The 26,046-nt window shown below is 40.0% G+C and overlaps 1 long non-coding RNA gene across 1 annotated transcript; it reads left to right on the plus strand.

Annotated features, from left to right (window-relative positions):
• The first annotated feature begins 347 nt into the window (after window positions 1-347).
• Window positions 348-24,800, plus strand: LOC125118699 (uncharacterized). The gene is made up of 3 exons (XR_007132878.1): window positions 348-472; window positions 12,638-12,771; window positions 24,677-24,800. It is a non-coding gene; the product is annotated as an uncharacterized LOC125118699 (long non-coding RNA).
• The last annotated feature ends 1,246 nt before the right edge of the window (window positions 24,801-26,046 follow it).

Raw genomic sequence — 26,046 nt, forward strand, 5'->3', positions numbered from 1 at the left:
AAGACTTTTAAGTCCGTTCCCAGCAAGGGTTCTCCTGCTTGGTGTCATTCAAGCCAGCAGAAGGAGACACTTCGGTTCAGAACAAAGGAAAGCTTTATTCTTCCATCAAAGAATGGAGACGTGTGAGCAGGTGCTCTAGAGCACTGGCTCTCCCTGACAGGTCACCATTAGGGCTGCTTTATAGAGTTCTCCACAGGCAGTCGGGGAGGGGGCGGAGTTCTCGGGCGTCTGCGCAGGCGCGTTGCTTGGTGCTCCAGGTCGCCATGTTGGGCGGAGCGCTTCTGCCCACGCCCGGCCGTCGCCATCTTGAGCTGGGGTGTCGTCACAGCCATTTCTCATCAGGACCTCTGTTCTGAAGTGCTTGGTGCCAGACCTCTGCCACATCCCCAGGCTAAAACTTGCTTGTGCTTTGAAGAGAAGTGGTCTGTTTAAGGTCAATAGCCTTGGGCCAGAAATGAATTCTCGAGCAGAGGTGAGAGCGTGTGGTGGGACAGGGACCTCTGGGCATCTACCCAGGCCACTTGCCAGCTCTGAGGGAGGGACCCGAACTTCTCCAGCCCTCGGAAGGTGGATGGTACTGGTTACATGGTATAAGCCCTGGCGCAAATCTTAAAGTGTACTTTGTGATAGAGTCACCTGTTATGAAGAAGCCCTGGGCAGCCATAGATTTCTGTTCAGTGACTACATGAATAATTCACCGGTCATTTTGTCAAGTTGCAGCAACTATTTTTTTCTCTCTCTAATGCGTAGACCTAGCTGTGAAGAATTAATTGGCAAGAAAGTGTATTTGCTTGTTTTGCCGTAAGGCTTGGAAGTGGTAGATGGAGAGAGAGATTTTCTTGAAGTCGTTTTTCTAACGAACCTGCTGTTCTATGGTTCCGCCCTATTTGACTGCATTTTCTTAGCCATTGATTACGTGGGCTAGATTTGGATGATTAACTATTTGAATAAGAGGGTCATGTTGATTCTTGGATAATCACATTACTGGGAGTCCCCATTGTGGCGCAGCGGAAATGAGCCTGACGAGTATCTATGAGGACACGGGTTCCATCCTTGGTCTTGCTCAGTGGGTCAGGCAGCGTTGCTGTGAGCTGTAGTGTAGGTCGCAGACGCGGCTCCGATCCTGAGTTGCTGTGGCTGTGGTGTAGGCTGGCAGCTGTAGCTCCAATTCCACCCCTAACCTGGCAATTGCCATATGCTATGGGTACAGCCCTAAAAAGCAAAGCAAAAAAAAAAAAAAAAAATCGCATTACTATCCTTGTAAAACTTGCCTTCTCTTACTTTATGAAAACACGACTTCTTCAAAAAGTTGGTATAATCTTGAAAAGTTGCTTATACTCTTCTGTAGTTTCAGATAAAATGTGTAAAGCATGCACAGATAAAATGATATAATGTTATGGATTTGCTGTAACAAATTTAGCTCTGTGTGTGCTTAAGTATTTGAGGGAGTATGAATGAAACAAAATTGGCCAGGAATTAGTAATTGTTGAAGCTGGATGATGAGTACATTGGGATTCATGATATTATTTTCTCTAATAATATGTAAAGGGGGAAAAAGTAATTTATCTTGCATGGTGTTATAAGTGACTTTTTGTTAGTTTACTCTCTCCAATCCATGGAAACTTATTTGTCTTTATTTATTTATTTATTTATTTATTTATTTATTTATTTTGTCTTTTTGCCATTTCTTTGGGCCGCTTCCGCGGCATATGGAGGTTCCCAGGCTAGGGGTCTAATCGGAGCTGTAGCCACCGGCCTACGCCAGAGCCACAGCAACGCGGGATCCGAGCCGCATCTGCAACCTACACCACAGCTCACGGCAACGCCAGATCCTTAACCCACTGAGCAAGGGCAGGGACCGAACCCGCAACCTCATGGTTCCTAGTCGGATTCGTTAACCCCTGCGCCACGACGGGAACTCCTGTCTTTATTTTAAAATTATTAATTATAAAAGTAATTGTATATTCATTGTGAAAAAATTCAGAGAATACAGAATATAAACAGTTAAGTCCCCATTCACATTTCACTGTGACCTGTTTCCCAACTCACATGCCTCCCTAGAACTAATCACAGTAAAAGTTGGTTGTATATTGTTTCAGAGCTTTCTGTATGCATACACAGACATATGTCGAAATATAAAGGGCAGTTTGATTTTATTGAAGGATTGATTTCTCCCCAAGTAAAACATAGCTCCAGTCCTATAATGTAAATCAAGTGGAAGATAGGTATCACTTAATAGAATTGTGTGTATTGGTAGATTTTGCTCTAACTATAAAGAAATATAGTCCCTTTATCAATAGAATGAGCTTTAATGAAATCAGAGAATATAGTGTATGTCTCTGAAATGCTTCCACTGTGTAATGGCTGATTATTTTAAAGTATGACCACTGAAAGCAAGTTACAGCAACTTTTTTTTAATTGATCAATGACATCTTTTAGTTGAATACATTTTCATGTGCACATTGAAGAGGAAAAAGCAAACCCATTTAAGCCGAAGAAATCCACTTGCGGTTTTGGCTAATTTTTAAAGAGAGAAGAGAAAAGGAATCATCTTATAATGTTTAGCGTAGTTCATACTGGTGGCAACATAGGAATTCAGATTCATTTACTCTTACTGAATGATAAGTGGTAGAAGCTCTCAATATATTTTGAAAGGATGCTCTGTCTCCTTTTTTATTGTGTAACATCTCTGTCTACCCCTGCCTACCTCCCTCTCCTGTTCAGTTTTATGTAAACTTTTGAATATAGGCTCTGTTTCTCCCAGATGCCTCATATTTACTTCCAGCAATGGCGAGAAACACAGATCTTAAGAGCGACCCTTCTTTGTTTTCTTTCTAATTCGCTTTTAAGGCTCATGAAAGGCACTAGGCTGACAGCTCTGGAGGCTCCAGACCTGTTTATCTGTGCGCCATGTGCAGCATGGCACATCTCTTTCGCATTAGCAGTAGTCCTCCTTTTGCACCTGCAGGAACCAGCATGGGGCAAGGGCCAGGCTGCTCCATCCTTGGTGTTTCTCCTGAAAGGAAGCAATTAGCCAGGATTCAGGGACAAGCCCTTTCTGTTTCTTATAACACTTCTTGTCTACTATCCCCTCCCCCAACACACACACACACATTTATTCACAAAGTCTCTAATTGGCTGATATGAGCTGGTGCTTGGATATTGTGCTGAAGAGACTCATTTACTGAGGAAGCACTTAGTGAATATTTGCTGTGTATACAGTCTTAAATACACTAAAATCTATCTAAGTGGTCCACAAATCCATATGCAGATTGAATAATCAATATAGCTCATGTTTATATGTAAGGCACTGTGAATTCATAATAGCTCTTTATTTGCTTTTTAAAATTTGGTAAACTGTATAACATGAAATTTATCATTTTAACCATTTTTAAGTGTACAATTCTGTGGCATTAATTATATTCACACTGTTGTACAACCATTACCACTGTTTCCAAATTATTTTCATCATCCCAAATGGAAACTGTGTACCCATTAAGCAGTAACTCCCCTCTCTTCTCCCCAGCCCCTGGTAACCTCTTATTTACCTTGCCTTTATGGATTTGCCTATTCTGGATATTTTGTATAGGTCAAATTATACAATTTGTCCTTTTTTAACCTGACATTTCACTTAGCATAATGTTTTCAAGGTTCATCCATGTTGTAGCATGTATCAGAACTACACTCCTTATTATGGCTGAATAATCTCCCATTGTATGTATATGCCACATATTGTTTGTTCATTCATCTGTTTATTATAATTATCCACCTTTTTTGCTATTGTGAATAATGCTGCTATGAACGTTGGTATACAAGTATCTGTTTGATTCTCTTGGGTATATACTTCAGAGTGGAATTGCCAGGTCATGTTCCATGTTTAATTTTTTCAGGAGCCACCAAGCTGTTTTCCACAGCAGCTACACCATCTTAAATTCCCACCAACAATGTGTAATGATTCCAATTTCTCTATATCTTCACCAACACTTATTTTCCTCTTTTTTGGTAAGCCATCCTAGTAGATGTGAAGTACACAGTAGCTTTTTATCACGTATTTTTCTCAATCCACTAGTATCGTGTGTGTGTGTGTGTGTGTGTGTGTGTGTGTAGGAGGGCCTATGAAATATTTGATATTCAAAAGATATTCTCAAATTCAAAAATGTGAGGATCTCTAATTTAGTAAAACATTTTTAGAAATTCTCCACATTGCATATTTTAGAAACATTTCATGTAATCCTCATGGTAATATTCTGAAGTAGGATTATTGTCTCTATATAGAGAAACTGAGACTTTGAGAAGTTAAGTGATTTGAGAAACAGTTGTCAAACCCAGTTTGTCCAGTTCCCAGTTCCCAGTGAGCTTTCTTCTACATTACCCCAATCTTCATGTATCTATTCTTCATGCCATGGCCTACTTGTCTACAGTGGTGTTTCTCCCTCACTGTATTTCTATACCAAATTCTCTTTTATTTTGATCAAGACTTTCCTATGATAAATAGAAAATAGAAATATGGAGTATTGAAAAATAGAGACAAGAAAAAAATCTGAATTGTAATACCACAGTAGAGTTGTATAAATGATGTAGTTGTATAATATATATTCATATGTATATATATATATACATATATATTTGCATGTATAATACACTATATATACATATGTATATTTGCATATATGCATATAATAGTATGTATGAAGATAGGAGAGAAAAATGGAAAAAAAGAGGAATATGTAAGTCTTTATTTTTTTTTATTTGGGACTCTCACTGGTGAGGGTAGGCTTAAATGGCAAATAATACAGATCATCTCCTTGGAAAAACTAACAGTTTGTTTCCTCTCTCTTTAGTACTCCATAGTAAGCATAATAATATTCATCTTACTGGGAGACTGGCTCAGAAAGAGTCTGCTTACTTAAGGCCTCAGTCTTTGGGCTGTCCCATGTGTTGTGAGTAGTAGAAGGAGTTTAAAATCTGGATTCATAAACAAAAATTCCAAAAAGAGCCATCTTGATTTTTGTGAACTGAAAAATAAAATGCTTTCTCTGGTAGGGAAAGACCCTCTTTGCAATTTTTTTTTTGGTCTTTTTGCCTTTTCTAGGGCCGCTCCCACGGCATATGGATCTTCATATGGATCTTCCCAGGCTAGGGGTCTAATCGGAGCCATAGCCACCAGACTACGCCAGAGCCACAGCAACATGGTATCCGAACCGCATCTGCAACCTACACCACAGCTCACGGCAATGCTGGATCCTTAACCCACTGAGCCAGGCCAGGGATCGAACCCACAACCTCATGGTTTCTAGTCAGATTCGTTAACCACTGAGCCACGATGGGAACTCCTCCCTTTGCAATGTTTTAGTAGCATTTATATCCACCGATGAGTTGGAAATGTGGGGGCTATAAGCCAGAAATATCAGCAATGCTCAGACTGTGATCAAATGAACTGAACAGAATATGCAGTGATTGGGCCTACTATTCATTCATTCTCATTTCTTTTTAATTTATTTATTCATTGAACAAAACCTTTATTATCTCACTTTAGTGCCAGACTTTGAACTGGGGGCTGAGGATACAGAGAGAAGTGAGGATGTGGAGAAGACAGGCAGGAAAACAGATAATATAGTGGGAGGCCTAAGTGATGCAAGAGGCAAGTGCTCTGGGGCCATAGATAGACAATGGAGAGGGTAGGGTAGATGGCTTAGTAGATGACCAGGCCTGCAGCTCAGTACACAGGTCTAAAGGGGAAGAAAGCAACCATGGTGGCAACTATTTATTGAACACCTACCAGGACCCAGGACCTGAGTATATTATAACATAGTAACCATGGTAATAAAATAATAACTGACATTTATTGATTGCTTCCTATATGTCAGTCAGTGTACCGAACATTTTAAAATAGACTATTTTTAAAAATTTTATTTTTTTTTGTCTTTTTGCCATTTCTTGGGCCACTCCCACGGCATATGGAGGTTCCCAGGCTAGGGGTCCAATCGGAGCTGTAGCTGCCAGCCTACGCCAAAGCCACAGCAACGCGGGATCCGAGCCGCATCTGCAACCTACACCACGGCTCACGGCAACTCCGGATCATTAACCCACTGAGCAAGGGCAGGGACCGAACCCGCAACCTCATGGTTCCTAGTCGGATTCGTTAACCACTGCGCCACGACGGGAACTCCAGACTATTTTTTTTTTTTTAAAGCGGCTTAAGGTTCATAGTAAAATTGAGGGGAAGGTACAAAGAGTTCCCATATAGAGAGGTAAAGAGATTACCAGAAACTTACCCAACCAAGTATTCTGACTCTGAAACCTAGCACAGCTACTTTCATTTCTGCTTATCACTCCACACATTTTTGTCTACCTACTTGTGGCTTATGCTGTTGCAGTCATGCTGTATACCTAGATTTATAACCTGCTCCTTTCACTTAATATATTAATAGCATTTTTTACTGTTTCTACATGGAGTACTTAATCCATCTACCTTTTAAAATAGACTTTACTAACTTTATGAAATATAATACACATATAGAAAAGTATATATAAAATAGAAATGAGGGCTATAATGAATAGTCATAAAGCAAATACTTAACCACTTAACCACTACCCAAGTCAAGAAATAGAACATTATCACCAGACATTTCCCTTTGTTGTTGCCTAATCACCTCCCTTTCTCCTACACCTGCCCCCCCCACAGAGATAGCCTTTTCTTGACCTTAACTGTAACCTTTACTTCCTCTTCCTTATGCTTTTACCACCTGATTATTCATCCCTAAGCAATAGAGTTTGGTTGGGTCTCTTTTTTAACTAGACATTAATGGAATCTGAGTCTTGTACTTAGTGTTGAGCTTTTTAACTCGACATTGTATTTTAAAAATTCTTCCAAGTTGTGGTATGCAGTTGTAGTTTATTCATTGTTATTGCTGTGTGATACTCCAGTGTTTGCTCTGCCATAATTAATTTATCCTGGTTGGTAGAAATTGGGGTTGTTAACAGCTTTTTGTTTGTTAGTTTGTTTTCCAAAACAGTGCTGCTATGCCTCGTACACATGTGCTCGAGTTTCTGAAGACCAAGAATAAAGTTATGAGGATGATCATCCACACTAAGTGTTTGTACCTTCAGTATTACTAATTAATGCTAAGATGTTTTCCAAAGTAGGATTGTATCAATTCGTACTCCCTTCAGCAGTGGGTGCGAGTTCCCAGTGCTCCATGTCCTTTTCAATATTTGTCATTGTTGGTCTTTGTTACCATCCTGAGGGGTTTTAGTAGTGTCTTATTGTGGTTTTAATATGCATTTCATGAATTATTAATTAGATGAAGTATATGATCATATATTTGTGGCCATTTGGAATTCCTTTTTTGGAGTACCTGTTCAAGTCTTGCACTCACTTTTTAAAAATTGTGCTCTCTTTGTAATTGATTTGAAGGGTATTACAAATATCTGCTCCTGTTTTTTGGTCTGCTTTTTCAGTCTGTGGTATTCTCAGTGAATCCATCTAACTTCTTCAAATTTATTAGAGGAAAATGTTAGAAGACAAGTGAAACAATAAATACAATTTAAAATCTCCTGTAATCTTGGTTTTTTTTTTTTTTTTCTTTGGATGCAGCATGCAGAAGATCCTATGCTAGGGATTGAACCTGAACTACAGCAGTGACAACACTGAATCTTTAACCACTAGGCTACCAGGCCTATAATCTCGGCTTTTAAATACAACTGCAAACACTATTTTAGTGTATTTCTTTTTAGGGTTTTTTCCTCCACTCACTTTTCGAAAATTTTTGTTTGGTGGATACTACGTTGTTATTATTTAGATCAAATTCATGTAGGTCATGTTTTCATGGAAACCCTGAACCAGATTTTATGCTGTGAAACTTTTTGAAAAACTTGTCTACAATAACAGTCACAGTAGGATTTTTAGGAGAGAGTGTGGAGTCTGTGATTTGGTTGATTTGCTTTGCTGTGTTCTGAACAAGTTATGGAAGCTGGATGAGCCTTGAAAGCCCTATTCAATTTGCACCTTCACTTTTTTGTTCAACTGCAAGCTCCATTGGCCATGCTGGTTTTGCTTACCACTTTATTCCCACAATACAGTACCTGGTGATCAATAAATATCTGGCCTCCAAGCTTTCCCTCTTATCTCTCCCCAGATCCAGATTTACGCACAGCAACAAGAGCGTTGCCTGTAACATTTAAATCAGATCATAGGCATAGTTTTGATTTTATTCTGACTATAACATAAGACCTCAGGAAAGAAAGCTGAGGAAGGAATCTAGAAGCATGAATGGCAGGGTTGACTTTGGACAGGAGAGGCATTTCCTCAGTCATAACTAAAGGAAGAGATGGGGGTAAATGTAGTTGGGTTTATAGGTTAGTAATGGGAAGGGGAGTCATACTTGTTTGATGGCTTCTATTTTCTCAATGAGCTTAGTGGCAAGGTCACAGCTAAGGAAGGTAGGAGGTAGGAATAGACTTGAAATGGTTGTCTTAGAAAATAGGAGAGATTTCTAAGGAAATATAGTAGGATTTCTGTGCAAGGTTTGAGGATTCATTAGAGGTCTGAAATCAGGAATTTAAGAGAGATCTAGTGTGCCCAGGTGTGGGATTCTCTGTCCTTAGCTACTTATAGTTGTTTTTCCCTCCAGGCCTCCGTCAAGAAAATTTCCCTCTGTTTGAAGCCTAAAGCAAGGACCTAGTGTCCAGGAACTCCCTTGGGGGTGGGGAGGCAGACAACAAGGATCCCTTGAGCTTATATGCAAAATTTGTGCATATGTGCATTTTCGATTTTCAAAGGAGTCTTTGAACCCCAAAAGATTGAGAACCACTGCTGTAATACCCTAATAGTACAGCCCTTTAGAACTGTGTCACAGGAGCCCTCATTGTCTCACTAATTGCCTTATAAGGAGGTCCATTAGGTAACTCACAGCTAAACTGCTAGTAAGAACTTGAACTCCTGCACTTCTCAACTACAGTCCCTCGCCACAATGATAATAGGGAGAGGGGACTATGCCTTTTCTTAAAAATGTGACTTACCTCATCACCAGAAGCCTAGATATTGCTACCTTCATTTAACCAGTCTTCTCCTATTGATAGACATTGGTGTTGTTTTCTAGCCTTGAACATACTAGATCAAAGATTGTGCGCATTTAAAAATCTCCAGAGAGTTGTCACCAATCTGTACTTCCATCAGTGGTATGTGAACTTGCTTGTTTAACCACACTGGCAATTGTTGAGCCTTTTACTCATTGCCAATATGATAGTTGAAAATGGTGCAGTGGTGTCTTAATTTGTTTTAAATATACCATCATAACCTGGGGTTCTTAGATGGGCAGCAGACTCTTTAAGAAATTTCATGCAAATGGTTTGTGCTTCTGTACATTTTTCAGGGACCAGGGGAAGTGATGGGAGGAGGTTTAATAACCTTCCTCAAATTCTCCTTAGGCTTTCAAAATGTTACAAAATCATGACACAAGGGTTTTACAGAAAATTATTAAAGTAGTCGAAACAAACAAAAAGGACAAAAATAGCAAATGGGAAAATTGTGAAATTTCAGCAATCACACAAGATGCCCACAGTCCCCATCTATAGCTCTTAACATACTTTCTTACCTGGCATCCCAAATTCTTGATCCCATCCTAGTTTCCTTCCCTTGGGATGCTTCTGTTCTCTGGCACACAAGAGACTATTTCTGTGTGTCTTAAAACTTTAAAAAAAACTTTTGACTGAAATGTTGGTTAAAAATGGACATTCTGAGAAGTTACCCCATGTTCGTCAGTGGCTTCAAATACTCCTAGGTTGAGTTCAGCTGATTTTCTCTGTGTGTGTTCACTTTAAAAGTGTTAAGTACATAAGAAGTTAAAATATAGCATGTTTACTAGGAATGCTTTTCAATTTCTTTCATTTTGTAGGATATTTTTTCTCCATAGATTGTATTTCAGTTCAAAAGGAGCTATTGAAATGCATTTCCCAGAATTTTCCCACTTTGCAGAAAACTCCTTTAACCTCAAGAAACATCATTAAAGAATGCTGCCGTAATCAAAGTTATTTTTTTTTTTGTCTTTTGTTGTTGTTATTGTTGTTGTTGTTGTTGTGGTTGCTATTTCTTGGGCCGCTCCCGCGACATATGGGGGTTCCCAGGCTAGGGGTCGAATTGGAGCTGTAGCCACCGGCCTACGCCAGAGCCACAGCAACGTGGGATCCGAGCCGCGTCTGCAACCTACACCACAGCTCACGGCAACGCCGGATCGTTAACCCACTGAGCAAGGGCAGGGACCGAACCTGCAACCTCATGGTTCCTAGTCGGATTCGTTAACCACTGCGCCACGACGGGAACTCCCAAAGTTATTTTTTAAAATATTCCAGTTCAACCACCAAATGCTGTTCTGTGTTCAGAAAGGGTTGTTCCATGCTCTCGCCACCTGCAATGGCAGTGTCTCTTTCGTCATCCTGGAGGAAGTGCATGGTTTGCCTTTTGTTTACTATTGCCGTTTTGATTTTGCCTCTAACCATAATGAGGTAGGTGACATGATCCCAGAGTTACAAAGCCTGTATGGACTAAGGAAATTGAGGTAGAGGATTTGTCCCAGGAAATCAGTGATAAAGTAGACACTAGAAGCTTAATCTTCTGATACCCGTTATCTTTCAGTGAGGGAGTGTTGTGTAGTAATGAGAATGCTTATCTAATGACAGGTTTTGGTTCTACAACTTCCTAGCTGTAGGGGTTGTGGCAAGGTACATAGCCTCTGTGGACCTCTGTTTCCTCATCTATAAAACGGAGACAATAAGGGCTACTTTGCAGGGTGATCATAAGGATTAAAGGAGATAATATCTGCAGAATGCCTAGCACAAAGTAGGTAAAAATATAGGTTCATTCACCTCTCTCTCCACACTAGAGGGAAGAGTTCATTTAAGAAAGAAAGAGGTGTGAACATTGATTTTGTTTTGGTAGGGAAGTTATACAATCAGAGATTCTTTGGAGCTGGAAGATCACTTAGAGATCAAATAGTTTATTAATTTGTTACAGAAGAGGAAATAGGTCCAGAGAGGGCTATCATATGCCCAAGGTCTGGGCACAAGACCTGGTAAAGACCTTTGTACTTAAGAGAAGAATCTGCCTTTTTTAAGGAATCTTTGTTTCAAAGGTCATAGTAAGCATGAACTCTTTGAAAGTAAAAATGCACTGTGTGCTGAAATAATCCCCAAGCTTAAAGCTCATCCCATAATTTATTATAAACCAGTTACATTTAAGATGATACCAAAGTAAAGTAAAGCAAGGTGGGATTTTTTTTTTCAAATTAAATGGTAATATATATTTAAAAAATACAGTGACACACAGATAATGAATAAATACATTAGTACATGTAGCTATTACAATATATATCATATTGCTAAGATAATGAATAAATACATTAGTACATGTAGCTATTACAATATATATCATATTGCTAACCTCCCTCACAACTGATGAAATAAATGGATCAAAATATTTTGGGGAATGTCAGATAAAATTTCACTTAAATTATTTCTTCTAGACTTTTTTCCCCACCCCAGATTAGTTTGGTCTGTCTACCTTAAGAACAAAAATAAGCTTAATACATAGATAAATGCTTGCCTTCCTAACACTACAAAAGAAACATTTGTTCCCCCAGATAACTCTTAAGTAAACTGCTGTCAAAACAATTAGTGTTATTTTTCTATTATCCTCCTATTTGAGAGTAAATAACCAGTTCATGAATATGTTAATTATCTAGTAGGTGAAGAAGATAAGGAGGGCCTTATATCTCCAGATCAGTTGCATACGAAAACATAAGAACTGGCTCTAAACTGGAGAGTGTATGTCCATATTCACCTAGCCAGACTGAAATCAGTTCAGCTGTGACAGTTTAAAGAGAACTAGAAGAGAAGTGACAAATGTTTTGATAGAATTAAGCACGAATAAACCTTCATTTGTGCACAGCTGCTGCAGTGTCTCCTAGCTAACCAAGTATTATATAGTTTTATTTTAATTGCCATCAAGGGTGTTTCATTTTCTCACATTTTTAGAAGACACATTTTAGAATTTTGTAATGGTCATTTTAAATAATTAGGAAAGTGAGATTAAACCATGGAGAATGCTCTTCTCATTAAAAGAATAATAATTTAGGGTATGAGTGCCAGAGAGATACTTTTTCTCTAAAATCATGTTTTAAAAATAAATGATTATGCTTATTTTAAGCTTAATTTACCTTTAGTAATCATACCCAACTTTTGGCAGCTTTGAATCTGCCTTTTGAAATCTCTGGCACAGAATTCTTCACCATCCACAGTGGTTAAATGTTCTGCTGAAAGGGAACACATTTTGAGGGGGGAGTGAAGATGGGGGTGGGGAGAAAACACAGAAAAGTGCTTTCCCTTCCTATTTTGATATGCCAAGATATATTTTTCCATATTAAATATTTTGAAAAAGTTGAATGCAGCATTGTGCCAGATAATTAAAATGTAAATTTCAGTATCTATGCTTGCTTTGTGATTTTTTAAAAAAAATACATTTAAGTTAGTTGTCTTTTAAAACATGTGGTCAGCTGTTGTATTCACATATGGTCAAATGATCAAAGTCTGAACTCCTCTCTAATTGTCCCCCCGCTGCTCGTCTGCTCTGTCCGTGATCAAGGCCTCAGCAGGTGATGAGAAAGGCATGAGAACAGGCTGGAAGGAGAATGAGGCACCGAGAGGCCCAAGCTGAAAGAAATAAAGACTTCCAGTACATCACCCTGACAGTAAAGAGCGAAGGAAAAGTGACGTCTGGTTAGTAGTGCTTATATATTTTTTTGTTCGCCAATCTGCATACATTTTTTTCCCTAGCTAAATGCAAATGGAACCTAGCCTTCTCCCAGAGATGGAGCCCCACAAATCAGCGCCACCGCTGAAGTGTTGCATTTGTTTACTTGCCTCGGGAGGAAGCTGCTAAGTCCCACAGTTTATAGTATTTCACATGTTTGTGGAAATCATTGCAATTCTTTTCACTTCTGCTTGTCATTGTTTGCCTAGAGTTCACTTTGCCAGATGGCGCTTTATTGTCACTAGTGGTTACACCTCGCTATTGGATCAGTTCAAGACCAAATGGTGTGAAGAGCTTTCATACTTAGAGGATTTAGTCAAACATTCATTCTCTCCTATTCAGGCTGCTTGAGCACTAATTCATAAACGAGCCGGCTGACCTAGGAATGAGGGGAGGAGAAAAGGGCCCAGCTCTTTTTTCCCCTCTAAATTATTAATTTGCCTTCTATTTACAGTCCAAATTGGAATGAATCATAATTAAACAGGAGAATCTTGCATAAACATACATAAGATGTTAAGGCAGGGGCTGGGGTAGGGGGCGGAAAACAAGATCCTGCATTATGCGAATTCTGCCAGAGCTTAAGGGGTTTGCAGTCCACACAAACACACAACCCATTTTTTCCCCACAAGTCCTGATTCATGATATTCTCTGGTCTCTTATTTATAAGCTAGTTCTGTCAGCAAATGCCGTGAATGATCTCATCAATATTTTTTTCTTTGGCATGTATTTTCTGCGAAAGTTTCTGGATATGAAACATTTTCAAATGTGAATACCTTTCAAATGTGAATAGATTTTCAAGGTTGGGAATTCAAGAGATTCCATTCATCTTATGTGATTTCTAAGGGAGCTTTGGAGAGTCTGAACAAATTTTGGTTGGGTGCACTTTTCTGCTTTAGGAGTTGGGTAGTTTAGGGGCCTAATACAGGCAGCATCATACTGTTTATGTGTTTTTTTTTAAAAATTGATATGGTAGTTGCCTTTGTGAAGGGAAACTTCATTAATGAATCTCTTGGCTGCTGCTCCAAGCTCTGGAACTTGTCTTCCTTTCTTCATCAAGTCTATTTAAATGTCTGAAAAAGATGGTTCGAGGTGCAGTGAAACTAAGACAGGGGTAACAGGGAAAGGGTTAAGCAAACAATGGCTCAATTGCTCTGCCTAATTTTGTTTCTTATTAAATATGAGGCCCTATAGTTGTTGCCCTAGTTTTCTTTTTCCTTGGGATGGGAGTACAGCTTTACCTAACTATTCAAAGTGATGCTGAAAGGACAAAGAAAAGCACCGATGTGAAGAGGGAGGTTCTTTGGCAGAAGGCAGGTGCTGAGGGATTTGGAGGTTATTATAGAAAAAATCCTTGAAGCCCTTGGTGCAATGCCTTGGTGTAGTAAGAAAGGCAAACAGGATAATGGATTGTATCAACAGAGGGAGCAAACCCAAATCAAAAGACGTGATCTTGTTACTGTATGGCCTGATATTGTCCCTCTACAAAGAGCTGGTTGGTGCTAATCAAACACATTGCACTGCTGGCCTAATCACCTTGCCCTCAGAAGCCTATTGTCCTGGGCAAGTCCCAGTTCACAGAACAGCCCGGATGATGATACCCACTTTTCCAGTGAAGGAAATGGAATGAGAGTTGTAGGCTTTTTCCTTCATTACTTTTTTTGCCTTGAGGTACAATGCAAAATTAGGTAATAATAGTATCCCAGGGGCCTGAGCCAATCCTGGAGGAAGCCATAGCAGTGGGGATTATAGCTCTGCTGGGGAAGTAAGCACAGCTGGGAGGAACAAAGCTTCAACTGGGGGCCCTCTGGTTTTTCCACACAACATTTCTGGACTGGGGCTCTTTGCTATGCTAAGTGGGCTACCAAGTAATTGGACCTACCCTTATGGAGGGGAGGAGACTGAAAGCTGGAAGGGCATAGTGAGAAAACAGGAACTGTTAAGCTAGGGATTCTGGTGGGGGGTGGGGGTGAGGGGGTGAAGATATTGCTTTTCACGGAGCTCCTGGAAACAAAACTATAAAGTGGGTAGAGAGAATTAGTTTTAAGATTAAACCAAAATTCTTGGCTTTTTCCCTTTGAAAGTGGGACAGAATACTGGCTAAATTGTAAATGTCGAGTTAGGTGGACACTTTTGTGCACTTCGGCAAGTCACCTTTGGGGGGGACTTAGTTTCTTCATCTGAAAAATTCAGAGGAGTGTTTTGACTTGAAATCTAAGTTCCCTTCCAGTTCTGACATTTTGCAAGTTTGCATCCTTATGTTGTCTTGATTTTCATTTTTCTGTAAGAGTCAGTGCGTGGGGCTAACTGAGGTGCTGAATAACTTGAATCAGCTCAGATACTGAATTAGATTAAAATGAATCTCTTGTATTGCACAGGAACCTTCTTTTGGCGAACAGACTTATTAAGAATAAGTAGCTGGCTAAAAACTTGGTCATTTAGCCAACATTTTTAAAAGGGTGGAATCGCTGGGGGTTCAGATCTGCTACATTCTACAGCTGTTTTAGAGGCTATCCCTCACGGTTCTGCTCGCCTTGCAAGGTTTAGAAATTCCTGGCTTTGGGTTCATATGGCTGAGGCCAATCAGATGCTTTCATCAGCTCACCATTGGATGTTGAGTGATATATTGCCACCAGTTAAAATTTGACCTACTCAATGACCCTCTTGCAAACATTAATTGTGCAGAACATCTTTCTCCTCCAACAAGAGTATCTTCTTGAAAAGGCTACTTTTTTACTTAAGACAGTCCAACTCATCCAACTTTATTACAAAGCTTATCTTGTGCTACTTGGTGCAAGGATTCCTGGAGAAAAGAATTACATAGGTCTAAAATAAAGGTTAGGAAGAGACTGATTTCCTCAGAGACTTTGCAAACACTTACTAGAAAGGACCTTCTGAACTTCTGTGAGATACTTATTTACCATAACAAAAACACAGACCTAATCATCAGAGAATAGGAAGATATATAACTAAGGCTTTACTTTAGCCGTGAAGGATTTTGTATAAAACCTTTGATTTGCCATGGGAAAGGAATGGCAAATTTTTAAGTGTAGGGGAATATCAAAACAGAATAAGCAGTGATGGTCCGTTTTTAAAACTGGTTGATGGCTAAAGATAGGCTCTTTTTAAGAAGAAAACAAACCACATTAAACAAGCATTTCTTATCATAGAGCCAATTGTATGCAATTTTATCCAGATTTTCTAGTTGATCTTGTTGTGTGCCTTTGGAGGTATTAAGGAGGGCATCATCTTGAGATATGCAAATATATAAAAGGAGACTTTTTTTCTTTTAATGAAAGTACAGAAGCTGAAAAACGGGGGAGGGGGGAATGAAAATTGTCTTTGAAATTACCTGAACGAATCCAGCTAACTACAGAGACATTATTTCTACTTTATTTGACTCACTTCACCCACCATTTTAGTAAAATGGTGTTAAATTGATCTGGAAATCATGACACTGTTTGCTGCATCCATGCTATGTTTGTGTGCATATTGCCAACACAGCTAATACAGGTGTTTTTTAAAAATTAGCTTTTCCTTCCTGGACTTAAAAGGTAGAGAAGCTTCTTTTTCAGTCTCATTTCTCTCCTCCCTAATTGGTGAGGAGAAAAGAGCACTAAACTTGGAGTCAGATGGAGTTCGAATACCAGCTCTACCACTTTGTAACTGTGTGACCTTGGGTAAGTCACTGAACCCAGAGCTTTATCAGAATTCCCTCCTACTTTAGAGTCTGTGAAAGAAAATATCCACAAGCTTTTCTTGGTAATTAAATCAGCAATCAGATACAGAATCACTTGGGGAAACTCCGTATCACCTCTTAGGGCAGGGCATAACACTTCCTTCCCTGCTCCACCTTTGCTTTTCCAAGTTGGGAGAAGACCTGGGAACAGCCTTGTAGGGGAAGTTTTATTATCCTTGTTTCATGAGGACAGTGATGCCCAGTGAAGTGATTTTCTTCATGTATCACAGCTGGCAAGTGACCTAGCAAAGACCCAAGTTTTCCAACTTCTCATCTAGTCTTTCTACCATGCTTCTAAACAAATTGAGCCTCCACACAGTTAGCTTTCAGTGAGAAATTAGCTTTGTTTTGAAACGCATTTGCTAAAGATAATTCTTCAAATCCTCTCCTAAAGGACATTTAGTGATTAAAATAAAGTCTCCAGCTAGGCAACTTTTACACATTCATCCAAGTCAGAGAAATACAGAACCAAGGTTCCCATGGCAACCTTTAGCCATCTCTTGAGGAAGTGCATTACTACAGGGCCCTTCTTCAACCAATCCTTTTTCAAGGAAGCTTGAATATAAGGACCCTGGTAACCTGGTCCTCTCCTGCTCTGAGAACAAGGCAAATACTTTTTTGTCCCTTCCATTCTCTCCTTCCCCTTCTCCAAGTTTCCTTTATGGACCATCCCCCTCCTCCACCCCAGCCACAAACTGGCTTGAATTTTTGTGACAATTTTCTTATTTTCCAGAGGGAATTATTTCTAAGTTTTTTTTTTTCCTCCAGTGTGGGAAAATAGAACTAAAAGAAGAGTTTCAGTGCCTTCTTTCACATTTGGATGATGGTGGACAAAGTAATCATTCTGAGTACCAGGTTTATGTCTTCTTCTATAGGGAGGCTTACAATCAGGATGATAGCATGGACTAAAGTCATAGGCAAAGGATCCAAATTCCTTTCCTCAGAGGTGGATTTGGGTCTTGTCTAGACTTAGGCATGGTTGGAAGAACTGGAATAGGGATGCTATAGCTGTAGCTCAAATTGCACCCCCCCCAAAGCAAACTTACTTCAAGATAACTCTAAGCCACTTTAGCCCTCAAGCATTTAAGTATGAATCCAATTTTCACTTGCCTTTCTCTCCTTTTCCAATCTAACGATTATGGAAAAAATAGTTCTTTCTACCCTAGTAAACAGGTCACTTGAATGTGAAATAAATCACCAGGCCCACGATCCTTCTGTTAAGGAAGTCAGCAGTAACCTAGAACCTTTTGTTTTCTTTTCTTTTTTCGTGGTATGTGGAGGTTCCCAGACCAGGGGTTGAATTGGAGCTGTAGCTTCCTGCCTACACCACAGCCAAAGCAACACAGGATCTGAGCTGTGTCTGCAACCTACACCACAGCTCACGGCAATGCCGGATCCTTAACCCACTGAGCGAGGTCAGGGATCAAACCCGCAACCTTATGGTTCCTAGTCAGATTCATTTCTGCTGCACCATGACAGGAACTCCAAGAACCCTTCCTAAAAAAGTTTGGAGAACAGTTTTTTGTTTGTTTTTGGTCGTGTCATGCAGCAGCTTGATATGAGATCTCAGTTCTCAGACCAGGGATTGAACCTGGGTTGCAGCAGTGAAAGGGCCGAATCCTAACCACTAGCTCACCAGGGAACTCCTGGAGAATAGTTTTTTGTTAATACAAACTTACTTTAGTAGTATGGAGAAATGTTGTTTGCTGTCCACCACCATCGACTCAGTCTTCTAACATAACAAATTGAAATTTAAGGATTCACTTTTTCTTGGTTATAATACTTTTTTTTTTCAGATCTACCTAGATATACTTCAGATCTGGGGAGGGTTTTACTAGATTTACTATTTTCAAACTGGTCTTTAGCAGTGGTACTTAAATTTTTAAATTAAAATTTTTTTTTTGCTGCCCTACAGCTTATGGAGTTTCTGGGCCAGGGATCAGATCCGAGCCAGAGTTGTGACCTACGCTGCAACTGCAGCAATGCTAGATCCTTTTAACTCACTGTACTGGGCTGGGGAATTTGTGTCCTAGGGCTGCAGACACACCTCTGATCCCGTTGCACCACAGCAGGAACTCCATTACTTTAAAAAAAAATTTTTAAATAGTGGTAAAATACACATAAATTTACCATCTTAGTCATTTTTAAGTAGTATTAAATACATTAACTTCATGTGCAACCATCACCACGATTCGTCTCCAGAACTCTTTCCATCTTGCAAAACTGAAACTTGGTCCTCATCACATAATGACTCCCATTTCCTGAGTGCTTGGAAATCACTATTCAACTTTCTATCTGTATGAATTTGTCAATTTTAGATTTTTCATGTATGTGAAATCATGTAATATTTGTTCTTTTATGTCTGGCTTACTCCACTTAGTCTAATGTTTGCAAGGTTCATCCATGTTGTAGCACGTGTCAGTGCTCTCTTCTTTTTTAAGGCTGAATATTCCATTGTATGTATATGCTATTTTATTTATCCATTCATTCACTGATAGTCACTTAGGTTGTTTCTACGTATTGTATATTGTGGATAATGCTGCTATGAACATGGAAGTAGGGAGTTAAATTTTTTTTTTTGTCTTTTTAGGGCTGTACCTGCGGCATATGGAGGTTCCCAGGCTAGGGGTCCATTGGAGCTACAGCTGCCGGCCTACACCACAACCATAGCAATGCCAGATCCAAGCTGTGTCTGTGACCTACACTACAACTTATGGCAATGCTGGATCCTTAACCCACTGACTGAGGCTAGGGATCAAACTTGCAACCTCATGGTTCCTAGTCAGATTCGTTTCTGCTGTGCTACAGTGGGAACTCCTAAATTTTTTTTTTCATGAAATCTTGTGATATGATAAAAAATGATAAGAGGATTCTCACTCGTTGGTGGAAAGTATTTCAGGACAGTATAAAAGGCCACTCATCCATTCAACCCTGTTTTTCTGGGCCAGGAAAGTTTAGTCCAGAGAGGGAAAGAACACATAGTAGGACACCCAGTAAGTAAGTTAAAGGCAGAGCTTCCATAAGAACCATGCCTCCTGACTTCAGTCTGCTGCTATTTCCTTGGCATTACCAGTTTAAGACATGATAGCATTGTTTCCTCATATCTAAATTGGGAACATAGAAAATGTTAGTGGATTCCCAGGGAGGATCTTTGATGGAGAGCATGATTTGTATTAGAACTTGTACATTGAGATAGTTGTGTGTACCCCCCCGCCCCCGATTATTTCATTTTGCTCCAGTAGCCCTCTAATTACAGTATGTGGTTTCCAGAGTGGAACTTTTGACAGCACTAACCATCCACATCATGATATGCTAGCTTAGGAATGTGTTTTTTGATTAATGAGATAATGGTTTCAGAGCCCTTTGAGCTGCTCAGAAGAAAGGCACTGGATAAATTCAAGGTATTATTATTGTGGCATTATCTAAAGGTAGACATTTTGCTAAATATTTTCATTTCAGTATTAATCTTCAGATGTCAGCAAACATTTAGATGCCTTTACAGAATGATGCTTTTAAATAAACCTGGGAAAACACTTAGATGTCATAGGATATACTTGACCTCACTGAGTATTTCAAGATAACTGAAAATAGTTGGAAATGATGCTACCATGGCAACAAAATGGAACTTTAAACATTTTGAAATCTCTCTCTCATAGGAAAGATTCTGTATTGGATTTAATCTTTCTTTTCCATCTTTGACATGAGTTTCTTTTTACAATATTAATTTTAATTAGCTAATCTCATCTAGGATCAGCACAATTAAGATCTGAATGGTTATTTGTCACTTATCAAAAAGAAGGGCAACACTAAGCATTTTTCATTATGACATAGTGGATTTTGGATCTTCCTCATTTTTAACAAGAGTCTGATATTTTAAGATTGCATCGACATCTTAAAATTCCATAGCTCTGATATAAGGGCCATTAAAGTGACAGGGAAAGCAAATGAATAAAAGGGAAAAGAAGATCTTTTTGTTCTACCTTGGAGATAGAGAAGTTCTCTTCCCCTACTAGCTAACCAGCAGTTTCCTGGAGGTTGGAAGTAACTATAAAAGAGAGGGTGCTCATACTCGAGATTGGAAAGGCAGGAAATTAAACCAGCATTGGAGTTCCAGCTGTGGTGCTATGGATTAAGAATCCAACTGCAGCAGCTCAGGTCGCTGCTGAGGCATGAGTTCATCCCTGGCCTGGTGCAGTGGGTTAAGGATCTGGCATTGCTACAGCTGTGATGTAGGTCGTAGCTGCAATTCAGATTTGATCCCTGGCCCAGGAGCAAGTGAAGCCTAAAAAGAAGCAAGCAAGCAAGCAAGCATTTACTTAGCTGCTGTTAGGTGCCAAGTACTGAGCTTGACTCATTCGTAAATACTATTTTTTATCCTTATGACAGTGCTGTGCAGTTGATAGCATCCTTCTTTTTTATAATTGAGGAAAATGGGACTCAGATTATGCAATTTGCTCCAGTAAATTCACAGAGTCAGAATTTGAACACAGGGTTTTTTTCCTATCCAGCTTTTCTTCGTTTGCACCAGGCTTGTTAGTTCTGTGCATGGAGAGAAATGGACTGTTACCAATTGTCATTATACCCTTATCATTGTGGTCACATATATATATTTTAATCCCCAAACACAAATGTCCAGGTTTGGGGATAGGGAGAGGATTTTCAACAGCAGGAAGGAGACAGACAATGGGAGATAAGAGAGGAGGGTAGAGCTTAATGTTTAAGACCTAGATTTAAAGCCTTGACTCACCACTTTTAGCTGTGTGCACTTGGGCAAGAAACAACCTTGCTGAGGCTCAGTTTCCTCACTTGAAAAACGAAGATAAATAGTATTCATCTTATAGGGTGGCTGTAAGCTTTGCTGATAGTGCCAGAAATGTGTTCAAGCACAGAGCCTGGCACTCAGGAAACGTTCTCTGTGGTTACTTTTATTTCCAGAGGACTCTGTGTTCTGACATATCATTGGATGTTTCCAGACAGGAGTGTAGATCAGTGATTGGGAAGGCAGCTGAGAGGATTAACCAGCCTAAGTCAGAACACACAATACGGAGAGAGAGCATTTACACCCAGGACTCCAAATGCCCCTCCTGAGGATCACTGTAGTTTCCAAAGCTGGACTAAACTGTCAATTGTTCATTGAAAGTTATGGAAACCTTTCTCATGTGGCAGATTGTTGATATATGTTTTCAGTTTATAATTTTTCTTCCATAAATATTTATTAAATATTTTGTGCCTGCTACTATTTATTCCTTTATCCAAAATAGTTTCTGAGTGCCTTCTCTATACCAGCTACTATTCTTGGCACTGGGGTAACAGCAGTTAAAAAAAAAAAAAGGGCAGACAAAAGTCCCTACCCTCATGGAATTTACATTTTGGCAGGGGGTGATGTGGAGGAAGAGGTGAAAAATAAGATAAATAAATAAGAGATGGTACGTCAGTGATGAGACATGAGAAAAAAACTGGGCAAATGGGCAAAGGACATAGAAAGTGTGGATAGGGTCTGGAATATTTGGTGGGGAAGCCAAGGAAAGCCCTTCTGAGAAGGTGACTTTTGACCTGAAGGAAGTAAAAGGGAGGATAATTCCAGGCACAGAAAACAGCAAGTGCAAATGCCCTGAGGAGGGAGCATGTTAGGAAAGTTTTAGCAAGTCAAAGCCAGAGTGGCTGGCAGAATAAGGAGGAGATTGATGATGGGGCAGAAGAGGGGCTGATAATAGGAACAAGGTAAGACCTTGTATAGATGATTTCTTATAGATGAAAAAATGAGCTTCAGGAACTAGCAAATGAATAAAATAGAAAAATTAGAAATATATTTCTTAAAAATATTTCAGTTACTGATATTGTTTTTATTGATATTTTTATATAAAGATGTACACATGATAAAGCCAAAAGTTTTTGCTGGCAAAGTAGTTGTTACTATTCTATGGTGTACTACAGAGGTCCCTATGACTTCCAAGTCCTTTACCATTTTAACAAATTGGACAACCACAGCTAGTAAGTGGCAAAGTTGGGACTAGAACCTCGGTCTCCTGACTTCTAGGCCAGGGTATATATGTCCCTCCTTCATGTCTGAGGCATGTCCTGTAACACAGAGAGCCTGGGAGGTCATCTAATCCAACTTTCTCCTTGGATGGAAGAACCGAGTGTCATAGAGAGCAAACGTAACCTACCAAAGGTTAAGGCATTTTGTCAATGATATAGCTAGAACTAGACTTCAGATCTTTGCTCCTTATAGGCAGGCTCTGCACCCAGCTGTTGTTTTAGAAGCACCTATGGCTAGGAGAAAATTCATACCCTGACCTGTGACCAGGGATATCTAGGATCTAGTGGGTAGAACTGAGCTGATTTTAGGGTATGAGGTGACTAAAGACTCTGGGCTGATGGATTGTTGCAGCCAAAGCAGGGCCTGGTATTAAAGGGATCCTGTGTCTTTCAGGGAGTGGGAGTGGGAGTGGAATAGACCTGGTGAGTTTATATACTAGAATGTTTTTGAACATCTTAAGAAGGCCACCCATAAAGTTCATATGTTCTATTGTTGATTTGTGTCTTAGGTGCTGTGCAGATGTGTCTGGAATTTGTTTAGCTGAGAAAATACCATGCAGTGGCAAGTGTTCTTGCTGTGTGGGCTGAGCTTGTTGCTTCTTGCTGCTACCAGCCTATTGCTGAGTCTTTTCTTATATTACAGCAAGTTGGTCTAACGTGGGCACGTAGCAGAAAGAGAGAGAAACTTTGGATAACCATCTAGGGTAGCCTAGCTGTAAAGCTGCTGTGTGCAGCACAGATTTCACTCAGTATCAGAACTGGAAGTGGCCTTGGAGGTCATCTAATCCTACTTCCTTTTTGTATAGATGGAAAAACTGAGTCACAGAGAGCAAAAATGACCTTCCAGGGGCTAGCCAGTGTGTCATGACATGCTAGGACTAGGCCTCAGATTCCTTTGTCTCCTTACTGGAAAGTGTGCTTACTGTCCAGCTTGCAGTTGTTACCTTGACATTTCAGATAAGTAGTGGGCTCCATTCATTATTATCACTTTCTTATTAGAAACTTTCAATTGATTATCTTAGTCTCATAGACAAAGAAATGGTTCAGGAACTCTCCTAAGCTTTGTTGGGGGTGGGCAGTAATTAGTTCCAAGGTCAAGTTCCTTTATCCACAACTCAGACATTGACCTGGGTTTTGGAAGGGTGGAATAGGCACCAACAGGGTTCAGTCAAAGGCTGCTCTTCTGGAAAACCTGTCTGATGCCTATCGGTGTGGGGGTTAACCTGGCTTACTTCCTAGATGTCTTTCTACTTGTGAGTGGGCATTGTTGGAACTCATACCCATACCTTCTTTTCTTTTCCTAGCTGTCTTTCTCGTGTAAGCTTCAGAAGCAGACATCACACACTCACAGCCTAAAAAACCCACATCTGCAGTGGAGGTGCTAGGAGCCCACTAGTGAGGCAGCTTTGAGTCCTTAGACATGTGTTAGTACTGATGGCTTGGGGCCAAGTGAAATCCCAGGCTCCAGTCATGTGGCTACCCTCTGTAAAAGTTGGCTCTTTGAAAGAATGCAACAGGAAAATCAGAAACGCCTGCACACTTTTCCCTGTTGCCGTTGGTACCGAGCTAGAGTTCAATCCTACTCAGGTCCCAGTAATGTTAGGGAGAGCCTTTAATATCATTTGGAAACTCTGACACCTGGTTTTGCCATTTGTAAGCTCTCATGACTCATCGCCACACTCCACTCACCTCTGAGATGAGAGTGGCTTTCCCAGCTGGAGTTACCTTTATGTGGATTTTTGGTTGGCTGCATTTCCAGAAGAGAGTAAAATGTACATGACTTAGGTGTTATCTTGGACATTAGGACAAAAAAATACAGTATAACACGACATTGCTCTGTGAAAACTGGAGTGTCGTTATCTTGTTTCTGGGAAAATGTCATATTCTGGTCACTGACAGATAAAGTGAAGAGTCCAGAGTGTATGAAGTATGTTTGAGGCACTTTTCAAACCCCTTTTGCATAGGCTGTAAACTAGCTACAAATAGACATACATTCTGTTCTATTGCAGTTTCTTTATGAAAAGTAATGGCACCAAAGAGTGTGAGGGGTTGAAGTGGGGAGGTGCTTGGAGCTGACACTGTTGCATTGTTTTCAGAGAACTGCAATGTGCTCTGCTTGAAGAAAAGGAAGTTGGGTTGTGATAATATAATTCTGGATTCCATGGAATGTTGTGGCTCATGGAAGAGGCAAGAGATAAAAGACAGAGAAACAATATAGTGGTAAGTTTCAGGGGTTTTATTTTATATTAAAACATCATTTTGTGACAAATATGGACAGAATGTGCATAAGAGTATTATATTTCTGCGCATCAAAATGGAAACATGCTTACTAGGCTGTACTTTGTATTATCTGAAAAATGCCAAGTGCTCTTCATTGTAGCCTTTGTCCTAAAAGGCTTGCAAAAAATAATTCCAGAAAAGGTGCGCTGGCAATCAACAGCTGGTTAGCTAGAGGGAAATAAATAGCCCTCCTGATGAAAATACCTGAGAAGCCTCTTTACCGGCAGAACATATGTCCATGCCCCATTGCTCTGTGTCCAAACATGTTTCTTCAATTACGGATCAGGGTGTGTGAGTTAGAGAGCCATGGATCCATAGGCCAGACATAATTTATGTAGATTTGCCCAAGTTTATATGTTATTCAACACAAAATCAGCCACCATAGCAACCTCAGGATCACAAAATGCTTATGGTACCTCTGAGAGACACATCATCATCTTGCAAAGATGTTGAATTGCATGAATGTTCCCATGGCCACATAGCTCATCTTTGCCCTGTGTGAACTGGAGAGGTGCAAGGCTAATGTGCTTCTTTTTGGTGTGATCGTAATGTCCCATTAATGTGTCCTGTATGTTAAGTATCGTGGCTAGCTGGAGCATTTTCTCCTCTCTCATGATTTGCTTTTCATTTTCATTTCCTTGATGATTTGAAAATTTGTTTTCTAAGGTTCCTCAGACAAGGCCTAAAGGCACTATACTGGTCCTGGCTTCCTTTGCTGCCAAAGTGCAGACCCTCTGCAGTGTGACAGAACAAGGCTTTTGAGCTGCTAACTGGTGAGGGATATAGTAATGAGCTCCAGCTGTGGAGTGCAGGCTCTGAGGAATTGGAGGGGAGCCCAAAAGGAGAGGCTCTGGTTGATTCTGGGAAGCTTGTCTTTTGGTACCCTGCTTGTCAGCTAGTGTCCCTGCTTCTGAAGATCCATAGGGACTTGGAAATATCCTTCATGTGCTGGACATGGCAGACTCACAGCCCATAGGTCTTGGCTTTCACCTATTTAAGGCACCCAAGTAGAGTGCAGATAACTCCCATCTCTGAAAAACAAATAAAAATCCCTGATGTGTGGGGGCTGCAGATTTGTAGGGTCTGCAAATATTTCCACTGCAGCCCAATTTCAAACTACCAACAGCTTAACAACTGGCCCACAGAACTGTTGGAAATTTAACAAATGGTCCCAGTACACTGATTA

This window comes from Phacochoerus africanus, chromosome X, assembly GCF_016906955.1.
Source record: "Phacochoerus africanus isolate WHEZ1 chromosome X, ROS_Pafr_v1, whole genome shotgun sequence".
Classification (NCBI taxonomy): domain Eukaryota; kingdom Metazoa; phylum Chordata; class Mammalia; order Artiodactyla; family Suidae; genus Phacochoerus; species Phacochoerus africanus.